The sequence below is a fragment of the Ornithodoros turicata genome, unplaced genomic scaffold (assembly GCF_037126465.1).
Source record: "Ornithodoros turicata isolate Travis unplaced genomic scaffold, ASM3712646v1 Chromosome32, whole genome shotgun sequence".
Classification (NCBI taxonomy): Eukaryota; Metazoa; Arthropoda; class Arachnida; order Ixodida; family Argasidae; genus Ornithodoros; species Ornithodoros turicata.
Genome location: NW_026999357.1, coordinates 1 through 7,076, shown reverse-complemented (window position 1 = coordinate 7,076; position 7,076 = coordinate 1).

The following is a 7,076-nucleotide window of genomic DNA, read 5'->3' as shown; positions in this document are numbered from 1 at the left end:
GAATTCATATAACTAGAACTAACCAGGGTAACCCTTTCAGACCACACAGTCACACTAGGCTCAACAGAACGACCGGCCGTGGGCGTTACCACAAGTGAGGGGTACGACAGCTGCGACAGCAGAGTTCATGATAACCTGGTTGCACTTTTGTGGTGAACAGAGGTGTACTGTTAGGCCTGTATGGTTATTCCAGAGCAAAAGAGTCGCAGCGTACCGGTTAAAATGATACCATGTACGTACTATACGAATAAGAAGCGCTTCTTCAAACTATATTTTCGCTTCTTGATCATTCAGCCACAATCTTACGCCGCATGATGTTTGACAGCCTATCCAGCGCGGGAAGAAACATTCCTCAGTTCACGTTCACCATTCAGCCATTCACCAACAACAACGACACCCGACAACTAGCATCCGAAGCGGGGAACGGGAAGAACTGTCATAGTACCGCAACTTCGAGCTGTAATGTCGCTCAGATCGGCGAGCTAAAAAATTTCGGTACTTTCCGTTGTGCTGGCAGGATAGCGGTATGGCGAAGGTCGCAATCAGCGAGTGGTGAAGGGGCTGGGCAAAGCAAACGCCGCATATACGTCTGAGTAACTGAGTGGGTGCAATCTCCCGGCTCTTATTGGCTTAACATTCGTTGGACAGGCGTTGGAGCTGTTGCCTTGCGGCAGTCGTATGTCAGGGGACGTGGTGGCAACCCCCAACATGGAGGTGAGGGGCTCCATGACCACTGCTTCCAAGAGTGCTACATGAAATAATTCTATGCTGGTTAGTAGTGTCTCTGAGGGCAAACTGTGCTTCAGCCAGCCCTTATCAGAGTACGGGTTCCGCAGGCCAGGCTCATCGACACGGTAGAGGAAGAAGAGGAACAGAGGGCATGATAAGGTGCTGACGCTGGGACTCGTGCCAGCGACAGCTGACGAAAAAGCTGGGGCTGCACTTACCACGGGACGTGCTCGGAGCTACGAGAGTGAACTTCGCTCAACAGTTAAATGTGAGCAGACGCGATGAGAGCTTCAAATGTCTCCTCGCGACAGTGTCTGCTCAGTATACCCTCACCATTGAATGGTGAACGTGACCTGAGGAATACTGCCAAGTACACAGCTCCCAAGGATGTGAATGAAGATGAGAGTTTGCCACAATACTGAGAAATTCGCAGAAATATGTATTTCTAGCCAGAAGTGTACAGCGTCTCCTGAATTTATCGGTAGTGTGTACCGTATCATTTACCAAGCATCTGTTATTTTTCTTTCTTTCCTTTAAGACAGGGCGTCGCGGCCAAGCTACATCCTGTGCAGAAGTACCCTCATTCCCAGTGCGCGTATCGCGAACCCCATCACCATGGACTGGGTCATTCTTCGTCCTTCGGAGGTGTCTGCTTTCATTGTACGATTCATACCTCCAGGAAGCTCGGCCTTTGAGTAAACACATTCGCAATTCGATTTGCATAGGTTGTGAGCAAATTAGGAGACGCCCCTCTTGTTCTGTGCACATTTTGGAAGGACTAAGAATCGCATTGGAACGTTGGTACGTCGGAGAAGCAAGCTACCACTATATGTACTATGTAGTTGCCAAAATACTTGAAGTATGACGAGGACAAGGCGATGAGGATGTGCCGCAAACGATATAAACGACACGAGCAGATACATGTGTGCCATCAAACAGGAAATTGAAAATGTTATTTTGGTGAACAATAGATGCGCATGTTATATGTTATGAGCTACGTGTTACTACCCTTATTTATTTTGGCGCATCAGACTGTGGCTCCTTGCTACGTCTAATAATCTTCCCACCAGTGTGCATTTACATGCTTACATCCTTACATGTTTACCCTCCGTGACCCTGTCCAGTGTGTTGCATTCTGCGTTGTTTGTGAGTGTCTGAGTGAGTGTTTGTTGTGAGTGTGCTTGTATGAAGCCCATTCCCCTCTTTTGTGCCCTTGTGGCTCTGATGGTAGCGACAATAAACGAAATAAATATATAAAGTAGAATATATACCGCCCGCGCATTCCGCACTGTTCGCGCGCGCGGTTACCAGCTGAATTTTGAGAAATTGTATTCCCGCTGGTAAAATGCCGCTATACCCGCAATGCGGTTTCAGACAGTGCGAATAAACATGCGCTTTCGCACTCATAAACTAAACTACATTCGCGACCCACTAAATGCAACACAGACACGACGGCTATGAGTCTGACCAGGAGGCAGTAGCGCGTCTCTACGCTTTCACCACTCACAGCCTTGTCAGGTCAACGGAAGGGACAACCATTGACGTTATCACAAAGTAGGGATCCGATCTGGCTCGCATTCTGAGGTGAGCGAAGGCGTCGCGACCGTCTCTGGTACAGCGGGTGGGATATCTAATCAGCCGATACAGGGCACGCAGTGCCGCGACGACAGCAAGGGGGCGTGGCAGATTAAGCAGCTATAAAAGCGCGGTGTCTCGATAAACAGGCTCTCTGGAGAATTGTCTCGACTTCCAGAGCAAGTAATAAACCCTTGTATGTGTGTTTGATTTCATTGTTGTGGCTAGTTCCTCTGCGTGCGCAACGGACGGGATGATGATGATGATGAGAGTTTTAATGGCGCATTAACTACATAGGTCATAATGCGCCAACAGTGTGATTAAAATAAGACTAGTAAGAAGTAGGTCCAGTACTTAAAAAGGGGGAAATAACATCTAAAATACAAGACTAAAACTACACAAGACTTACAATTCCAATGTCTCTTAAAAAATTTAAAATTCTATTGAAAGGGATAATAGCCTCATCACCAAGCAAGAGCGCTGGATGAAGAGGCAAAAAATACGTACAAAACTCTGTGAAATGATGTTGACGATGGGTTTCGTGGTGTGGGCAGGTGATAAGAATGTGGATGACAGAGAGGAGTTCACCACAGTTTTCACACAGTGGCGGCTCTACTCCACAGAGTAAAAATTTGTGCGTGAGGAAGGTGTGGCCTATCCGCAACCTCGTTCGCGGAACACTCAAGAGACGATTTTCCTGGCGGTCTCCATAACTTTGGATGTGTTGTTTAATCAAGTGTAGCTTGTTTTGTGTCTGAGTGTTCCAGAAGGTCTGCCATTTTGTGTACAGTGATTTCTTAAGTGCTGCCCTAATATCTTGCATGGGTATCTCGAAGGAACTGACGTCTTTTGAAGCTGCAGCAGCAGCAGCAGCCCGGTCGACAAACTCATTTCCTTGTATGCCTGTGTGGCTAGGCACCCAGTATAAAATGACCGAATATCCCCTCTTCTGTGCCATACTGATTAAGGACTGTGCACGCTGTATCAAAAAATTCTTTGGTTTGCGTGTGCTACAAATAGCATTAACAGAACTTAAAGAATCTGTATATATTACTGCTGACGGAATGCAACCTCTAAGAATGTGGCTAAGTGCAAGGATGATGGCATAGATTTCTGCAGTTAAGATAGATGCTATACTGTTTAGACGATGTGACCTCACGCATGTGCCACAAGTCATGGCACAGGTCACTCCTGCGCTAGACTTTGATCCGTCCGTGTAAATTTCTGTGTGAGTCCCAAAACTTCGCCCTCACGTGTTCAAATTCTTGCTGTAGTACTTGTGTAGAGGTGTTGTGTTTGCTGTACTTAGTCAATGTAGTATCATACCTTGGCAGTGGTTGCCAAGGTGGGACTATTTTACCACGTTCTACAACTTGACAATCATAGGAAGAAAAATTGTGATCCTCAATATCTCGTTCAATCCTCATTGAAAGAGGGGGAACTACTGAAGGTCTGTTAATAAACAGTTGTTTGAAGCGTGTACTTTCAACACAAGTGAGTGCAGGGTGCTGTGGATAACTCCTTATTCTTAGTGCATATGACGCCCCAAGATAAAATCGTCTGCTATTCAACGAGTATTCACGTGATTCTACATACAGACTTTCAACTGGAGAGGTGCGGAACGCACCAAGGATAAGCCTGAGCCCTTGGTGATGTACAGTGTCCAGGAACTTCAATACGGATTGGCGGCCTGAGCCGTAGACGATAGAGCCATAATCTATCTTGGAGCGAATGCAGGCAGTGTATACACGGCGAAGTGTCCCCTGGTCTGCACCCCAAGATCTGTGAGAGAGGATTTTCAGTAGATTCAGTGACTTAATACATTTTGCCTTCAGGTTCTGAATATGGGGCTTGAAAGTAGGCTTTGAATCGAACGTGATGCCAAGAAACTTACATTCGGATTTTACAAGAATATCTTGTTTATTAAGTTCCAGCTTAGGAGACAAAAACATTCCTCTGATTCTCGAGAAATGAACGAAGATTGTTTTTTTCAGTAGAGAATTTAAACCCATTATGTGAGGACCATTTTGCCATTTTATTTATACAGAGTTGCATCTGTCGTTCACATCTGGGTAAGTTCGCAGAACAACAAGATATCTGGATGTCATTTACATACAAACAAAAAGATATAGAGGGTGGGATGACACTCGCTATAGAGTTGATTTTGATAAGGAATAACGTGACGCTGAGAACAGATCCCTGCGGGACACCATTCTCCTGCTCAAACAAATGTGATAAGGTTGTTCCCAGCTGAACTCTAAATGTTCTGTGTTGAAGGAAATCAGCAATACATTTCAAAAGACGACCCCGTATACCGAACGAATGGAGATCCTGTAGTATGCCATATCGCCACGCAGTGTCGTATGCTTTTTCCAAGTCAAAGAAAGCTGACAAGCAGTGTTGCCTCCTGACAAAAGCTTCACGAATGGTTGTTTCTAGACGAACGAGGTGATCCATTGTGGAGCACCCCGTTCGAAAACCACACTGAAACTCTGAAAGGCACTTATTCATTTCGAGAAAATGAACCAATCGGTTATTCACCATTCGCTCAAAGGTTTCGCCTATACAGCTTGCGAGAGCGATGGGACGATAACTGGCAGGACAAGAGGCTTCCTTCCCTGGTTTCAGGAGGGGGATTATGGTGTCAATTTTCCACGCAGACTGTAGTGTCCCCTGTATCCAAACATGGTTGAAGAACTGAAGTAAACATTTTTTTGATATGTCAGACAGGTTTTCAAGCATTGAATATGTAATACGGTCTGGGCCTGGAGCAGTCGCTTTTGCTGACAACAAGGAGCGTGACAATTCTACCATGGTGAAGGGCTGGTTATATCCAAAACAGTCTCCACCATTTACTGGAATCTTCGTTTTTCGGACCTTTTAATTTTTAGAAATTCACTGCTATAATGGGAGGAACTTGAAATGCTTTGGAAGTGTTCCCCAAGTGCATTAGCCTGTTCTTCTAAATTTTCGCATACATGACCGTTAACTTCTAAAAGAGGGACTGAATGACTGATATGCTCTCCCCTGATTTTACGAAGTCTGTCCCATACGATTTTGGACGGGGTACTACAAGATAGAGAAGATACAAAAGTTCGCCAAGAGGATCGTTTAGCCTGTTTTCGTGTCCACCTGGCCTTTGCTCTTGCCTTTTTGAAAAGTAAAAGATTTTCTGAGGTGGGGTATCTCCGAAATGCACCCCATGCACGATTTTGAAGTTTGCGAGTTTCCTCGCATTCATTATTCCACCAGGGTTTAGGTTGCTTTGGGAGGCGACCAGATGTCTGGGGAATGGATACTGTTGCTGCATCAAGTATGATGTTGCTGATAAGATAATTAGCTTCTTCTATTGTTACACTAGCAATAGGAATTACTTTCTGAAAACTGCCTCCAGTCGGCCAGTTGGAGTTTCCATCTAGGAGGGCGTGTTGTCAGAGTGTTCACTGGCGTAAGATATTTTAACACCACTGGGAAGTGATCACTCCCAAATGGATTTTGTTTTACAGTCCATTCTATCTCCTGAAACAAGGATGGACTGCAAAAAGACAGGTCTAAGGTTGAGAAAGACTGACTTGAAGAATGTATGTATGTAGGTGCCCCTGCGTTTAAAAGGCAGGTGGATGTTGATAATAAGAACTTCTCTAACATTCTCCCTCGAGTGTCAGTTCTCGTACTGCCCCAAAGTGGATTGTGAACTTGGAAGTTGGCTGCATAAATCTTCTAATTATTTTTGTGTAGTAGTGTCTGACGGTGGCAGATAGATTGAGCAGATGGTGACAATTCTGTCACACATTCTGTGACACATCTGCACGGCTACAGCTTCCAAGTCTGTAACTAGGTGTACTGCTTTGGTTGGGAGAGATCCTCGTGTGACGATCGCAACACCACCAGATGCTCGGGTGGAGTCAGTTCGATCTTTTGGAAAGATATTGCGTCTTCGCAGTGGATTTTGTGTTTGTGTATTCAGATATGTTTCTTGAAGACAGAAGCATGATGCGTTATACTTCTCGAAAAGATCGTTGATGTCATCTAGATTAGAGAGTAACCCTCGGCAATTCCATTGGAGGATCGTGTGTTGCATAATGATTGCAGTAAGAAGAAAGACGCCTGTCAAGAACTTTTGCCGACTAGGAAGAGCTTCCATTACCTATTTTTTTGTTGGGGGTGTGACCCGCGGCCTTGTGGTTTTCTTTCGTGCAGCCGCAAGCTCCTTGTCAGATATGTCAGGGAGTGACCCGCTCCCCGACAGACTAGATCTATTCTTTTTGGGGGCTTGGGAGCTCGTGCTCGCAAAGGAGCGCTCAGAGCTCGTCTCGTCCTCCCAATCCATGGATGTCACCTCCGTGGACTGTGAGGACAGGAGTGGCGCCGGTGTTAGTGACGCCACTGGAGTTTCGGGGACTGGAGGTGGATGTGCACCTCGTTGAACTTCATTTGTGGTTGTCTCTGTCAGTAGTGATTGCTCGGTCTGTGTGTACTGTGTTACTAGTTTCACTTTCTGTTTCACGGCTGTGGCAAAAGATTTTTCGAAAAAGATGGGAGCTACTTTTTTCCTTGCTTCTGGGTAACTGATGTTCTGTGTAACCTTAACGTGCAGGACTTCTTTTTCATATTTCCACTTTGTACAGGACCTCGAGTAGGATGGGTGGTTGGAAGAACAGTTGACACAGCAGTCTGGCCCTTTGCATTCTTTAGTCTCATGGTCAGACTTTCCACATCGTGCACAACAGGCAGAGCCGCGGCACCCGTCTGCAGCATGTCCAAACCTGTTG